This window comes from Artemia franciscana, chromosome 2 (assembly GCF_032884065.1).
Source record: "Artemia franciscana chromosome 2, ASM3288406v1, whole genome shotgun sequence".
In the NCBI taxonomy this organism is placed as follows: Eukaryota; Metazoa; Arthropoda; class Branchiopoda; order Anostraca; family Artemiidae; genus Artemia; species Artemia franciscana.
In genome coordinates, this window is record NC_088864.1 from 53,313,267 (window position 1) to 53,331,089 (window position 17,823).

Sequence of the window (17,823 nt, forward strand, 5' to 3'; positions counted from 1 at the left end):
ATGACATAATTTTTGGTTCGTAACTCTAAACCTACTAAAAAAAGCACATTGTGCTTGAGAACATTTTGCTGATTTTCAAAACAGGATGAAAACACCCTTAAAAAAGCAATCATGATGAAAATTAGACCAAGAGAAAATCAGCAGTTATCCGAGAGCTTTGTTGCAGAACTTTGAGGCCTCTAAATATATGAATTACGAAATTTGAATATCTCTCCGCGAAAAAGGTTACAGAAGCGTTTTTTTTTCGTTTATTTCTTCTTTTTTTTTCTTAGGAGTGGTCAAATGGAGGCGATCGGTCCTGGTATATCGGAAAAAGACCCATTAGATAAAAATGGTAAGTTCTAGAGCCCCTTGTAGGTGACAAAAAAATAGTACTATGACAAAACAATGTTTTTGTTCGTCTTGCTTTGCAGAACAAAAACTTAGGCCGAAAGAGGACCATAAAGCACTTTGTATTTTTGTGTTTTTGCATCATGAAGTGGAGTGGTTCGACTTAGAAGCATCAACTTATTTCATACTGAGCAGCCTAGTTTTAGAATTCATAATGATGCAAGATTGTGCATTCATTCATAAATTTTTATGTTAACCATCAAAAGCTACAAGCCTGAAAAATTTGCCTGATTTTTGGAAAGGAAGAAAACTCCCCTAAAAAGTCAAGTGATCTTACTGAAAATCACAACATCAGATTCAGCCTATCAAAATAACTCACTGCAAAAAGTTTCAAGCTCTTTTCTACAAGCTTGTAAAATGTTGTATTTTGCCAAACAGTTCGTGGTTAACGACCTGTAAGGAAGGTGCGACTCGACTCAATAGTAACCGAAATTCTAAAAAGCAAAATTTAGATATCAATATATATATATAAAAAGAATCAACTTATTATGATGATTTTGAATATATAAGATGCATCAAGTTTAGTGTTACTCATCAAAAATTACAAGCCTGAGAAAATTCGCCTAATTTTTTAAATAGGGGAGAAAAAACCCTAAAAATACAAGGAATATTGATGAAAAGCACACCGTCAGATTCAGCGCACCAGAGAACCCTACTATAGATGTTACAAATTACTATATCATAAAAATATGGAATTTTGCTATTTTTGCCAGAAGACAGATCACGGATGCGTGTTTATTAATTTTTTGCCCAGCTGTGATCGTATCAAAATAATGGTCCTAGAAGACCGAGAGAGGGCGCATTTGAACAGAAATTAAAAATTCTAGTGCCATTTTTAAGTGACAAAAACATCGGAGGGCGACCGACCCCCTTCCAACGCCCATTTATTTCCCGAAGTTATCTGACCAAAATTTTGAGATAGTCATTTTTGTTCAGTATAGTTGAAAGAGCAAATAACTATGTCTTTAGGGACAAAATGACCCCCAAAGTCCGCAGGGAGAGGCCTGTAATATGAAATTTGCCCAATGTTTACGTATAGTAATTGTTATTGGGGAGTATACAGGTATTTTGTTTTATGTGGATTTTGTGCTTGGAGTGGATTTCTATTGGGAGAATCTTCCTTTGAGAAGGGATTTTTTTTTTGGGGGGGGGGATTTCACAGTGAAACTGGGGGACTTGACAGAATTCCTACACGAAAATCTTTATAATTTTCTGACATTCTCTTTGCCAACTCAATTTTCCATTTGGATATGTTTCGGAGGAAATATCCGGGGGCTATTGTCCATGTGTTTTTGAGTATCAATACGGCAGGGTTCGTTTCCAGAGTTATCGAGAAATCCGTTAGAGATTGCTGCATTTTTCAAATGAAAGTATACTCTAGATAACTTAGATTCAGGCTGAATCTTCTGTAAGAAAGGATTTTCAGCAAGAAGGGAACTGTCTGGAGGGAACTTGACGGGTTTTTGTGCGTATACTTTAAGTTTGATGAAATTTCTATGGAAGATTTTCCTGTGTGTGTGGGGGGCGTATGTTTCATAGAGGGTGAGCATCTTTACCTGGATTATTTGAGAAACGAACATAAACTAAATAAAAAAAATAACTTAAAATAAGGAGCAACACTATAACTCCAAACAAAAGAAATTATTCCGTATGTGAAGGGTTGCTCCCTCCTCAATACCTTGCTCTTTACGCTAAAGCTTGACTGTTTGTCTCAGTTTCTTAAGAACAACTACTGAAACACAGGGGCCATTTAATTGGAATAGGAAGCTTTTTTGAAGGCGCTAACAGCTTAAGCATGAAGAGCAAGACAGAGGAAGGGGCAACCTTTCATATGCAGAATTATTCCTGTTCGTTTTGATTTTAAATGTTGTTCCTTACTTTCAGTTAAAAAAAAAATTATTCAATCAGAAAAAATATTAAGCCAGCGCGCTTATTTGTTGTTATTTTTTCCTCCAAATGGTCCTAGAAGATCCGGAGAGGGCTGATTCAAAGCGACATAAAAAGTTCTAGTCCCCCTCCTAAATCACTAAAAAGATTCCGGGGCCACTAGCCCCCTCCCGCTCTTACGAAAAATTAAGCAAACAAAAAACAGATTTTAATTTTGACAAAGCAGTGAATATAAAAACTACACTTTAACTAAAAAAAGTTAAAATACTCCGAATATTTCGGCTCCACGTCCGGGAGCCTTTCTCAACGGAAAAAATTTACGATTATGAGAAAAATTATACTCCTCATCACAATATTTTATTTGATCAGACAAAAATTGTTGATAAGTCTGTAGGACTTTTACAAAGTTTCAGAGAAATTATATAAATAAAAAAGATTATCTATGGGGGTATTAGCATTAATAGAGATGAAGGAGGGGATTTTAAGATAAATTCAATTTATACTAATTTAATTAAAGTATACCAGTATTTTAAAGTATTACCAGTGAAAAACTTCAACGAGTGTTGATTTACATGATTGTCCCGAAACAAGGGAAAACCTTGCGAACGAAAGTCAAAGCAAGGTTAGTGCTGTTAGAAGTCAACAGACTGCAGCTAAACTAGCAAATGAAAAAATCCATTCAATTTATAATTCATAAATTTGTTTCATTAACCTGTAAGATTCTTTTTGGATCTGGGGTTGGATGACCTTCTTTTGTTTTGTACATGTAAATATAATTTTCATTTTAATAGATTCCCATTTATACACCAATTGTTGCAGAGGAAAGGTACCCATGGTTTCATTATAAACATTTGGTTTGGTTTTGTTCTAAAGTTATTACCGTCAGTGTGGGGATTTTTGTTTCATAATGTGAGTTGTTCTTATTTATTTTATTGTTTATATATATATATATATATATATATATATATATATATATATATATATATATATATATATATATATATATATATATATATATATATATATATATATATCAAGTGTAGTTTTTATATTTTATTTTTGCTCATTGCTTTGCCGAAATTAAAATCCGTTTTTCTTTGCTTAATTTTTTGTCAACGGAAAAGCAGTGTGGTCTATAAAATTATTTCCCTCTCCCCTCCAAGGCGCTTTTCCTTAGAGGGATTTTCCACGTGGACGAAAGTTTCCGAGAGAATTTTCCAGAGCAAATTTTATTGGGGGAGGGGGCTTTCCTGAGATTATTTGATAAACTGCCATGAATAAAAAAAATTATTTCAACTGAAAGGACGGCCCAACATTAAAACATAGAACAAAAAGAAATTATTCTACATATGAAGAGGGCTGTCCTTTCCTCTGTGTCAATGTTTGGCTTCTTGTTCCAATTTTTTAAAATCGACTTCTTAAAGGAAAGGACTGTAGAACTTGAATGAGATGTTTTTGAAAAACCTTAAGACTTTGGCTTAAATAACCATGGCTGAGGAAGGGGAAGCCCCCCCCTCAATATTTTGTTTTCGTTTTAATTTTTGATGTTGCTCCTTACTTCCAGTTGAAAAAACTTGATTTTTTATTATTCAATTTTGGTACAGCAGTATAATACTTTAGCGTAAAGAGGGGGGCACAGAAGAAAGGGCGGCCTCCTCAAATAAGGGATAATTTCTGTTGGTTATAAGTTTTCATATCATTACTTCATAGTATTCGAAAAAACTTGTATTCACTTATTTCTTCTGTAAAAACAAGAACTATACCAAATCAACGTTGATTTCAAACAAAAAGTTTTAACCATAAAACTATTTTACAGGTTTCGAGTTTCTAATATTTTACTTCCGAGACTCGTTACACTGTTGTCAGATAAAGCCTTTGTCAGATAAATTCTTTATTCTCCGTAAAGAAAAAATCGAAAAAGAACAAACTTCAGTACGCTTGAAGAACATATAAATATTTATTTTAGCGCACTGATTCCTTATCTATTCAAGGAAATGATCTATAGTCCCTCTGGAAAAATGAAAGACGATGATCATGGTTGTTATAGATGTTGTCACCGTTGTACTTGTTTGTTTGTTTTCTCTTTCTCTCCTTCGGGCTTGAGAATCGAGAATTGATTGTCACAAGATGGTGCTTAAGGGCTGACTTGAATCACAATTTGCGTGTTTGACGTATTGCAATCTTTGAGATTGGTTGGGCCACCTAATGTTGTTACCCTATTTAAGTAATTTTGAAAAAAAAAACTCATCGGTTTTCTCTCTGGTTAATTAAATCTTTTCTATAGAAATAAGTCTTTCAGTGAAAATTAAAGGGCTGCATTAAACCGAAGACGAGTAGAAATAAAGTCAAATAATAATTTAAGTTTCAAACAAACATAGATCATAATAACTAAATAATTGAAACTCCATACGTAGAAAAATTACAATAAAATCAATGAATTACACTCAAAATACAAAAAATACAATAAATTACATTTTCAAAGTGAAAGTGATGAGAAAGTGATGAGTGATGAGTTGGGCCAACACTCCCTAGGTACTAGTACTAAAAAATACTAATGAATACAGACTGACAGCTCGATACACGTATCTCAACAATTCGGATATATCAACGTTTTAAAAAAGAAAAGGCATAAATGAAATTTGTTTTCAGTAAAGTGTAAACGAATTGCTGGTTCTTGAAAGTTTAGGGGGCGGTAGCCTTACTTCTGTTTAAGTTAGTTTCTGTTCTTTTAAAGCTTGATTTGATTATAAATAATTCCTGGGACCACACTGGCTAATGACAAAACGAAAGAATTGTAAAGAAAAGAAAAACGAAGATAATAACAGCCAGAGAAAAAAAAACGAAGAGGAGTATGCAAATGTTTTTAGTCAAGACCTCTGTCTGTCCGTCTTCAGTGCAAATAATAACAAGAAAATAAAGATAAATGCAAAGGATAATATTAAAACAAAACCTTAAAACTAACACAGAAACTAAAATAGGAAAGACCCTTTCTAAGCGACGATGAAAAGGTAACTGAATAGAAAAATACTGATTGCCATTTCAAACTTTCATTTTATGTAAAACTTTTTTAAAGGCTAATCGCATACTAGATATGACATTGTTAAAGATTCTATTAGATTGCAAAATATGAATTTGTGGATGGATATAAAAACGATCAGAATTAATAAGTTAATTTTAAATGGGGATTTGATAGGTTTCCACACAACAATACATCTACTGTTCTTGGGTTATCGCAGGTATATTTTGACTTAATTTGACTTAATATTTTACTTAATATTTTGACTTAATAGAGTCAGTTGTTCCGCAGAAATATCAGACATGCTCTTTTGACAACTCGAATGTACAGAATCTTTTTTTTCTATCTCAACATGCCACTCAACTTTCCCTTAAACTTTCCACTATTAGCCGTCCCTGAGATATCCCAAATACTTTTTTTTACAGCCTTGATGCACATGGAGTCTTTTGATTTTGTTCAGCATCCTTCTGTCTTTGAAAATTTCAACTTAATACCCATACAAGTTCTAAGGACATTGCAGACCTGCTGTTGGGATAACCAGGAAGGATACAGTGTATTATGATTTGATGCTGAGCTATTGCATGTATGCAATTTTGACAGTAGTTCAATATTTCCCCTCAAGCTCCCTTGCAAATTTCAACTTAACGCCCTTAGCTGTTCCTGAGATATTGCAAAAACACATTTTTTACGACCTTGATGCCTGTAGAGTCTTTTGGGTTTGTTCTGTGCTCGTCTCACTGTACTCTGAGAGTTCCATCTTAATGCACTTAGAAATTCCCAAAATATTGCAGATACTCCCTTTTTAGAGCCTGGATACACATATTGCATTATGATTTACTTCAATATTCCCTGAACATTAACTGAAAGTTTTAACTTCGTATCCTTACATGTTCCTGAGATATTGTAGATACGCCCTCTTAACACCATAGAAACATATATTGTGTTTTGAATCCCCTCAATATGCACTGAAGGCTTCAAATTAATATTGTTAGCCGTTCTTGAAGTATTACAGCTATTTATTATGACAACACAGATTAGTATAGTGTATTTTGGTTTAGTTCAACATCCCCCTCAACAAACGCTTAAAGTTTCAGCTAAATATCCCTGGCTGTTCCTGATATTTTGTAGATATGTCCTTTCAACCACTTGGATTAATATAGTGCATTTTGATTTTGCACAACGCCCTCATTAACAGAAAGTTTAACTTAATACCCTGGGAAGATCAATTTTTTGCAGTCTGGATGTACATAATACCTTATGACTTAGTTCAATATTCTCCTCAACTTTCCCAGAAAGTTTTTGCTTAATACACTTAGTTGGAGTGTCTTTTGATTTAGTTCAATACCCCCCCCAAAAAAAGATCCGTGAAATTATCAAGTCAATGCACTTAGTCGTTCCTTGAGATATTACAAGTTTACATTTTTTGGGACCTTGATACACTTAGCGTCCTTTGATTTTGTTGAACACCGTCCTCACCATTCCTGTGAAGCAGGGGAAGAGCCAGAAAAGTCTACTGGGGGTGGGGGTGGATTACCAACGTTTAGGGTAGGAAGAGACAACCTACCTGGGTTTAATGTATGTAAACCTAAGACTTTTGCTCAACTGATATATTAAAAGAACCGTACGTCTCACTGAGAAAACTTGGATTTTACGTGTAATGTAGATCGGCAACAAGTTGGGAAGGAGCATTTTTAATTACAAGGGGTTGTTGATTGACAACAAAAGTCTTCTGCCGAAAGTTTTTACTATGTTTTTTTTCTTTTTTTTAAGAAATATCTTGGCTTTATGATTATTTTATCAAACTCATCAAGTACTTCAATCTCAGTGGCTCTAATTCGTTCGTATATGTGTTCCATTACAAGACCATTTAGCCATTCCCCGGAAGTTCTGTTTCTCAAGTTGGTCTTTACCAAGCTCAATGAAGAAAACAACCTTTCAGGCGTACTATTGACTGCGATTGTTGCTAAAGCACAAAGTGACGCGTTTACCATGGGTAAGAGATAGCATTGCAATTCCGCAAAGTCTTTATATCTTTCTTAGGTTGGTGTTTTTGTTCAAAATTTGTCACCACAGAATAATCTCTTCATACATCCTTGAAGCTTTGAGGTCGTAATTTTCCACTGACTTGGTAATTCTAAAAGCGTTTTGTGAAAATGTTTATTGAAAAACGAATAAATGGTGGCCTGCTGAAATATAACTCAACTCAGATAGCATGAGCGTTGTGCCTCATTTTTACCACCCTGTTGTTCTTGATCTCAAAACGGGGATCCCAAATCTTTCTGTAGGTCATTAGATTTCTTAAAAAATATGTGAAAACGTGACACCTGTCTCATTTCGGCCCTCTTCCAACTTCTTTTTTAGAGTTATTTCGGACCTTACGGTATCGGAAAGGTTAATACTTTCTCTCTGCAAGTACAAACCTAATGAAAAAGTCGGAAATAATATATACTTGACCACAAAAAGGCTCAGTAGAAAGTCACATTTTTCAATCTCTCTTTGAAAATGCTGAGCCTCAGTGTCAGCTTTCTTGACAATCAAGGATTTGTGTTTGTCTAAAGGTTGTAGTTTTGCGTGAAGCATTATAGCAAATGATTGCACAGAGTCGTGGTGTTCAATCCAACAAGCGGGGCACATTCTCTTTAACTTTTTTTTCTTTTGTTATCATTTCGTCTTCTTTGACTTCGTGTAGTAAGAAATGTGTGCATTTTTGGGATGTCATAAAAGTTGTAAGCGTGAATTGCGTAAATACAATTATGTATTCCCTAATACAGTATCCTTGAGAAAAGCACAGATCAAATAAGTATGAGCTGCAATGGGCACACCTGTCTTTAGGTACTTTTTCTGCATATGTGCTTGCACTCAATATGTCAATATGCACTCAATTCTGTGTTAATGGTCATGAACATATTTGCCTTTTGCAAGCAATCTGTGTGGTATTTCACCTTTCATGATCTCTGGAAAACTTCCTTCATTTTGTTCCCGAAATTAGTGTTGGGAAAAAGAAAAGGCCTTTGGAGGGCGTTTCTAGCCCCATAAAACCCCTTCGCTGTGCCTCTGCCCGAAAGTTTCAACTTAATACCCTAAGAAGCTCCTGATATTATTGTTGCAGATATTATTTTGACAGCATGGATGCGCCTCGTGTCTTAAAATTTAGTTCAATAAATCCCTCAGCATTTCCTGAAAGTTTCTACTTAGGATATTGAGCTGTTCATCTGATATTACAGATACACCTTTTCGACAGCCTAAAAGCTCTGATTCCTCTCAACATACACGGAAAGTTTCATCTTTATCCTCTTAGCTGTTCCTGAAATTTTGCATATATGTCATTTTGACAACACGGCTACTCATAGTGTCTTTTTATTTCAATCAACATCCCCCCAGTCTTCCCTAAGATTCTTAACTGAATATCCTTTGCCATACTAAAGATATTCCAGATACATCCTTCTGACAACCTTGATTAACTTGTTCAACATTAACATCAATGCGTCCTGAAAGTGTAAATACCATTTGTCGTTCCTAAAATTTTGCAGATGCGCACTTTTCACAACCTAGATAAACATAGTGTCTTTAAAAAAAAAAAAATTAAGACCACAATGGCTAAGCATGATAAGATGAGAAGAAACTCAAGCAGAAGAAAAAACGAGAATATTCCCACCTAGTAAAGAAGTGAAAATACAATCAAAAATATTTCAGCCGAGACCATCGCCCAGCCGTCCTTAGTGCAAAAATAGAAATTTAATTAAAGACCATAAAAAAAGCATCCACCAAAATAAACAAAAAAAAACGTAAGATGCAACCACTACAATTAAAATAGACCCTTTCCATGTAACTGCGAAAGAGTAACTGAATGAAGAGTCCAATATTGAATTGCAGGTGTTTTAGCTATTGCAGGTATGCTCTTTTGACGACCTATAAATCAAACGTTCTCACTGGTTACTTCAGCTTGCCCCTCAATATAATCTGAAAGTTTCAACTTTCATTGCCACTGCTGTTCCTGAGATATTGCTGTTGCGCCCTTTCGACAACGTGTATGCAACATGCATAGTGTCTCTTGATTTAGTCGAATATCCTCTTCAACATTTTCCGAAAGCTTTACCTTAATGCTCTTATCTTTTTTTTACCCAGAGCTAGACATACCCCCCCCCCTTTTTTCAATTATAAAATCTATACTCAAACAATAGACAAATTGCGTGACTTAGAGCGTCTGTCCTAGGGACTGTGAACAAAATGAGAGGCTCAAAGGTTATATTAGATGTTTTGGGGGGAGGGCAGCTAAAAAGGGTGTGACAAGGGCACTGGTTGCCCTACAATCACTTTTAGTCTTAAAAAGGGCACTAAAAGTTTCAGTTTCGAATTGAATGAGCCCGCTCCAAAGTTTTTACTATGATTCCTTCCATAGGCATTGGCCAGGTGGTAAAAGATACAAAAAGAAAACAATAATTCATGGAAGCTATACCGCTCTTTACTTTGCTTACCAGCTGCCAATTATGATGCTAAACGTCATGGTAAGGGAAAAAAGGATAATTTTGATATGCTTTTATTCTCTAAAAAACATAAGCAAGCTCAATTTTCAGTAAAGCGCTAGTTTTTGGGAATTCAAGGAAAATGGGAAAATATCAAGAGTCAGATATTTTGAAGGGATTTGCAGATATAACCATTTTGTTCAAAAAAGTCCAAAGGTAAACAATTATAACTCAGGGGTTGACAAATACCCCCAGTCCCTGGGGCAGAGGCTGTAATTTATGCAAGTTATCCATTGTTAACGTATTGGAAAGTTATTGTGGAGGGGTAGTTATATAAACTTTGCAGTGGGCTCATTCGATTTGAAAATTCTAGTTCCTTTTATATGTTTCGTTTCTAAGAGTCAAAAGTGATTGGAGGGTAACAACCCTCCCCCATGTCTAAACACACCCAATCAAAATCTTGAGATTATCATTTTGTTTAGCATAGCTGACAAGTCCAGTAATTATGTCTTTTGTGCTACCCCCTTGCACTATCATCGGGGCAAGGACTGCAAGCTATGCAACTCGCCTTTCGTTTATATATAGTATTTGCTATTGAGAAAGGTCAGCATGTTTGACCTTTAGTGTCCAAAAGGACGAAGGACATTCAGGTGAACCTTTCAGAGAATATTGAGGGGAGAGTTGAACTAAAAAAAAAAACACGTGATGTACATTTTGGTTATCAAAAGGGCGTAACTCAGAAACGACTGAGTGAACTAATTTTAAACTTTCAGGAAGTGGCAAGGGAGATGGCCAATTGACCAAAACGGCAATATTTATACGATACTACAACTACTACTACAACTACAAAATTACTATCACTATTAGTACTTCAATTGCTGCATCTGTAGCAAGCACTTCGAAAGCCGAGGGTATTGAAGTGAAAATTTGATTAAATGTTAAGGGGAAATTTGAACTTTGTCAAAACGTAGCATGTGCATATAGATTGTCAAAAGGGTGTATCAGCAATATATTTGGAACAGATTACCGTATCTAGCTGAAACTTACAAGGCATGATGATCGGATATTAAACTAGCCAATAAGCAACATGTCCATACAACCACTGCTACTACTGCTCCTACTGATACCGCTACAGTTATAATAATAGTACTACTAGGACTAATAATATGAAGGTAAAAATTTGATGTTTTGAAGTTTGATGTTTGAAGTTTTCTTTTTTAGAGTTTTATCTCTCTTGATTGTTTAATACCTAAAGGGGAGGGTCAATCGACCAAAAGGCACTATTAACACACCACTACTACTACTGCCACTACTGCCAATACAACTACTACTTCTGTAGTGATTACTATCAAGACTGAGGATATCGAAGTTAAAACTTTAGGAAATGTTCACCGAAAAGTTGAACCAGAAAATTGAATCAGACAAAATTGAAAATGAAATTTCAATGAAAATTTGAAATTGAAATTGAAAATTTCAATGAAAATTGAAAACTGAACCAGAAAAAAGTTGAATCAGAAAATAGTATGTGCATACAGTTTGTAAAAAGGGTGTATCAGCAACATCTTTTAAAACTAATATTGATTGGAAATTGAAAGCTCCAATGCTCTTTTTTACGAATAAAAAGTTATAGGAGGATAACCAGCACCATCCCTCCCACGCCCAATAATTCCCCAACCACGTCCAATCAAAACTTTAAGATAGCCACTTTATTCAGCATAGTTGCTGTCTAATGCTAATGCATAGTTACATTGTATTTTTGGGATGTTAGCCCCCCCCCCCAACACTTATAATCCTTATATTCTTTCCCTTACACTTGTCTCGTAAATTCTGAGCCATTATCATGTTGGTTATGATGTTTCTTTTGTTTATTGATCTTATGAGAAACAGGAACATTAAGCTCGAAATAAGGATTGTTTTCACTAAAGTAAAGAATTTACAAAACTTGGAAAAAAATACGATTTTTTTGTATGCGCATTCAACTGCCCAATACACATATACTATATAATATAGTATTTTCTTGTTTACTATAACTTTTTGAGAAAAAGATATGGAGGACTTGGATATGGATATGGAAAAATACGGAGTAAATGATGGATTACGGATTTCCTCTTGGCATTGCTGAAAACTTTATAAAAAAAATTTTGCTGTATGAAAATTACTGGTCAATTGAAGTTTCACTTCTAATTTAAACTTGGTTTAATTTCAATTTACTTCATTCTGATTAACCATGGTGTGCAGTATCTTCTGCTGAAATTAGAAGGGCTTAAAAACACCTTATAATTCGTTGCCTCTTCTTGATTTAATGATAATTTTAATTACTTTCAAGTTTTGTACCTAAGGCTGTAAACCGCAACTTTAAATTGCTATTATTTGATAAAAGGATGAAATTTTTAATTATTTGACACCCAGGGATTTGCTAATAGTTACCATTCAAACTGTTACTTGGAGATGAGGACTGACGAAAAATTAATTTAGAAATCCTATTCGAGGGCTGTAATATTACAGTGACAAAAGGAAGGTTTAAATACATCTTGGGGCAAAATCGTCCCAACGTATAAACTTTAAAAGTACTAAAAGTTTTTGTTCACTTACTCTTTGCTTACAAGGCACTTAAAAATGTATACATTAGTGAAAAATTTACCCTTAGTGAAAAATAATAATTGCTCATTCAATTAGGGCCTAAAAAAAATCATAAATCATTATTTTCAAGGCATATTTTAAGTTATTCTTCTTTCTTTTTAATTTCTCCTCTTTATAGAAATGCATCAAAAACGAACAGAGATTAAAAAATACGACTTTTTTTTTACAAAAGTAAATAACGAACCTATGTCTTGAGCAAACTACCAGAAATTACGATGGAGAATTAACTAAAAGTATAAAAAACAAATATTAGACTTAATAAGAAAATGAAACAAATAATAAACTTATAATGTACCAAAATAAAACTGATATTCCATCCAAACTCAAAAGGAACAGAAATTACCAGATATCTGAAGTGGGAAGGTTGTACCCCAATTATCATTTAAAGGAACACATATTAAAGACAGATATTAGAAATAAAAGAAACAGGTATTATACTTAATAAAAAACGAAAGCAATAATGAGCTTATAATAAAACAAAAATTAAACTGATATTCCGGTCAAACTAAAAACGAACAGAAATTACAAGATATATAAACTTAGAAGTCGTCCCTTTTGTACCCCAATTACGGTGCGATTATAATTTTTGCTTTACTGAAAGCAATATATTTTTTAAGTAATTCCTCTTTTATGATTATAAAATTGAGAAATAAATAGATGAACGAAAGCTTTCAAAATTAATGTGATTATATTTTATAATATCTATCTAGTTCCATCAGGCTCATATGCACTAAATTTCCATTAATAGTTACTTCATTCTAAACATATTCCTTTAAAATCAAGCGACCCGGCTCAATAGTAAACGAAACTCTAAAAAACAGAACTTTGAAACTAAAAGATAAAATACATAAAAAAAAACTGGTTTTTCTAACTGAAAGTAAGGAGCGACATTAAAACTTAAAACGCACAGAAATTATTCCATATATGAAATGGGTTGTCCCCTCCGCAATCCTTCGCTCTTTACGCTAAAGTTTGACTCTTTACCACAATTCTGCTTTTTAAAAAAATTAAAAGCTTTAGAATAAAGAGCGAAGGATTGCGGAGGGGACAACCCATTTCATATACGGAGTAATTTCTGTTCGTTTTAAGTTTTAATGTCGCTCCTTACTTTCAGTTAGAAAAACTAGTTTTTTTATGTAATAACGGAAAGCTTTCCGCAATCCCTCGCTCTTTATGCTAAAGCTTTTAATTGTTTTAAAAAGCAGAATTGTGGTAAAAAGTCAAACTTTAGCGTAAAGAGCGAAGGATTGCGGAGGGGACAACCCATTTCATATACGGAGTAATTTCTGTTCGTTTTTAAGTTTTAATGTCGCTCCTTTCTTTCAGTTAGAAAAACTAGTTTTTTTATGTAATAACAGAAAGCTTTCCGCAATCCCTCGCTCTTTATGCTAAAGCTTTTAAGTGTCTTAAAAAGCAGAATTGTGGTAAAGAGTCAAACTTTAGCGTAAAGAGCGAAGGATTGCGGAGGGGACAACCCATTTCATATACGGAGTAATTTCTGTTCGTTTTAAGTTTTAATGTCGGTCCTTACTTTCAGTTAGAAAAACTAGTTTTTTTTATGTATTTTCTGAACGTTTTTGAATTAATGCATGTTTATTTTGGCTCTCCACACATAAATTATTAAATTGAAATTTACATTTTAATTCGTTTTTTGGCTAAATGACTTTCTCTTAGTTCTGATCAGACGATTTGGAGAAATAAGGGATGGGGAAGGAGGCCTAGTTGCCATGCAATTTTTCGGTTACACAAAAAGGCAACTATAAATTTTATTTTTTAACGAATTTTTTTATTAGTAAAAAAAAATGTAACTTAAGAATTAACTTACGTAACAAACATTTATATTCTTAAATTTTTATTATGTATATGAGGGGGTTTGTACCCTTGTTAATACCTCGCTCTTTACACTAAATCGTAAGTTTTGTGCCGATTCTTTAAGAATGACCCCGGAATCAGAAGGGCCGTAGAATAAATAGTTGAAATTACTAAAAATACTATAGCATAAAGAGCGAGGTACTCCTCCTAAATACCTCGCTCTTTATGCTAAAGTATTTTTCGAACCCCTCATATGCGTAATAATCTCTGTTCGTTTTAAGTTTCAATGCTACTCCTTACTTTCAATTGAAAAAACTTTTCCATGTTTATTTTTTCATTGTTTTTTTTTGTAGTAATTTTAGAAAATCCTGCGCCCTTTTCATTGAATTTTTCTTCCCCCGAGACATATTTCTCCAAGGAAAGCTCCTCCCGCATAACCCCCTCCCCTCAACCCAACCCCCAAAACCAAAAAAAAATCCCCTGAAAACGACTGTACACTTCCCAATAACCATTATTATATGTAAACACTGGTCGAAGTTTGTAACTTGCAGCCCCTCCCCCAGGGACTGTGGGGGAGTAAGTCATTCCCAAAGACATAGTTATTATGGTTTTTGACTATGCGGAACAAAATGGCTATCTCAAAATTTTGATCTGTTGACTTTGGAGAAAAATGAGCAGGGAGGGGGCCTAGGTGCCCTCCAATTTTTTGGTCACTTAAAAAGGGCACTAGAACTTTTCATTTCCGTTAGAATGAGCCCTCTTGCAACATTCTATGACCACTTGGTCGATACGATGACCCCTGGGGAAAAGAAAAGAAAAAAAAATAAATAAACACGCACCCGTGATTTGTCTTCTGGCAAAAAATACGAAATTCCACATTTTTGTAGATAGGAGCTTAAATTTTTGCTATAGGTTTCTCTGATACGCCGAAATTTTGTTATAGGTTTCTCTGATACGCCAAATGCGATGGTATGATTTTCGTTAAGATTCTGTGACTTTTAGGGGGTGTTTTCCCCTATTTTCTAAAATAAGACAAATTTTCTCAGGCTCGTAACTTTTGATGACAAAGACCAAATTTGATGAAATATTTAAAATCAGCATGAAAATCCGATTTTTTTTAATGTATATTTTAGCATCAAAATTCCGTTATTTAGAGTTTCGTTTACTATTGAGCCGGGTCGCTCCTTACTACAGTTCCTTACCACGAACTGTTTGATTAAAAGAATCGTATTTTTATGCGGATTTTAAATATATAAGTTATATCAAATTTAGAAATACTCAACTAAAGTTAGGATCCCAAAAAAATTTGCCTTATTTAGGCAAATAGGGGGAAACACCCCTTAAAAGTCATAGAATCTTAACGAAAATCACACAATCATATTCAGTGTATCAGAGAACCCTATTTTGTAAAAGTTTCAAGCTCCTATCTACAAAAATGTGGAGCTTCGTATTTTTTTTGCCAGAAGACCGATCACGGGTGCATGTTTTTTTTTTGTTTTTTTTTTCCAGTGGTCATCGTATCGACTAAGTGGTCCTAGAATGTCGAATAAGGGCTCATTCTAACGTAAATAAAAAGTTCGAGTGCGCTTTTTGAGTGACTCAAAAATTGGATGGCACCTAGGCCCCCTCCCACGCTAATCGTTTTCCAAAGTCAACGGATCAAAATTTTGAGATAGCCATTATGTTCAGCATGGTCGAAAAACATAATAACTATACTTTGGGGATGACTTACTCCCCCACAGTCCCCGGAGGAGGGGCTGCAAGTTAAAAACTTTGACCAGTGTTTACATACAGTAATGGTTATTGAGAAGTGTACAGACGTTTTCAGGAGGATTTTTTTGGTTTGGGGGAGGTTGAGGGGAGGGGGCTATGTGGGAGGATATTTCCTTGGAGGAATATGTCATTGGGGAAGAGAAATTCAATGAAGGGATGAAGGATTTTCTAGCATTATTATAAAAAAAAACAATGGAAAAATAAATATGAAAAAGTTTTTTCAACTGAAAGTAAGAAGCAGCACTAAAACCTAAGACGACCAGAGAATATTACGCTTATAAGGGGTTCTTCTCCTCCTAAATACTTCGCTCTTTACGCTAAAGTATTTTTAGTAATTTCAACTATTTATTCTACGGCCTTTCTGATTCAAGGGTCATTCTTAAACAATTGGAACAAAATTTAAGCTTTAGTGTAGAGAGTGAAGTATTAACGAAGGAACACACCCCCTCAAATACATAATAAAAATATACGAATATAGAAGTTCGTTACGCAAGTTAATTCTTAAGTTACGTATAGTTTTTACAAATAAAACGTTTGTTAAAAACTAAAAGTTCTAGTTGCCTTTTTAAGTAACCGAAAAATTGGAGGGCAACTAGACCTCCTTCCTCACCCCTTTTTTCTCAAAATCGTCTGATCAAAACTAAGAGAAAGCCATTTAGCCAAAAAAAAAAATTACTTTTCAAATTTCATTTTAATAATTTATGTGCGGAGAGCCAAAATCAAACATGCATAATTCAAAAACGTTCAGAAATTAAATTCGAGAAAACTAATTTTTTTTACTGAAAGTAAGGAGCGACATTAAAACCTAAAAAGAACAGAAATTACTCCGTGTATGAAAGGGACTGTACCCTTCTCAAAGCCCCGCTCTTTACGCTAAAGTTTCTTACTGTTTAATAAAGTAGAATTGAGAGAAAGAGTCAAACTTTAGCGTAAAGAGCGGAGCGTTGAGAAGGGAACAGCCCCTTTCATGCAAGGAGTAATTTCTGTTCGTTTTAAGTTTTAATGTCACTCCTTACTTTCAGCTAAAAAAACTAGTTTTTTTTTAATTTAAAACATACAAGAATCAAGTAGATTTGTCACCGGAAATTTTCAATTCAGAGAACAAAATAGATTTATAGAAAATTAAAGTTATTAATTTTTAAAATGTAATTTAGGCACCGTCGCTTTATATGCTTAAATGAATTTGAGCGAAAAAGAAGAATTTAGACATTAAAGTGTTTTTTAAACATGTACATTTTCTTTTGTATGATGTTGGGTTTTATTGGAATTTTAATTTTCAATTATTCTAGTTTTATTTAATAGTTATTTTAAAGATCAACTTTCTTTTTATTAGTTATAACAGCATCAACAACGCAACAAAGAAAACTGACATCCTAGGCCTAATCAATGTTTACAAGTAAATGACACTTTCTTTCAATTTTCTTTCGTTTTACAAATTCTAAACGGTATTTCATTTTCAACTGAATGTATTTTGAAGTTTTCATTTCAAGAGAACAAAATTTAGTATTCCTTGGGGTAGGGAGTTTGGTTTGTTTGGGAGATGATGGGAGGAGTGTTTACAAAAAAATATAAAGCGCATCAAAATTTGATTTTTTATATTTTGTAGCCTTTTTACGAATGTAATCAAACCTTTGGACGAGGGGGGGGGGAGGGGGATGAATTTCAGTGACACTTTACTCTCTGGATGATATATTTCGTTTTTTTCAAGGAGGGGGAAAAAAAAACAACTTTACAAAACGCCTCTAAATTTGTTTATTTGCATTTTTGTATGTCTTTTAAGAGGTAGAATTACTTCAAACCTCTGTATGACAGGACCGCCGCTGGCCCACTCCTCACCTTCTA

At 34.1% G+C, this 17,823-nt stretch overlaps 1 protein-coding gene across 3 annotated transcripts in view; it reads right to left on the minus strand.

The window, feature by feature from the left end:
• LOC136043600 (neuropeptides capa receptor-like) overlaps nt 1–17,823 on the minus strand; it is a 108,872-nt gene that overhangs the window by 49,909 nt on the left and 41,140 nt on the right. The window lies entirely within an intron of this gene.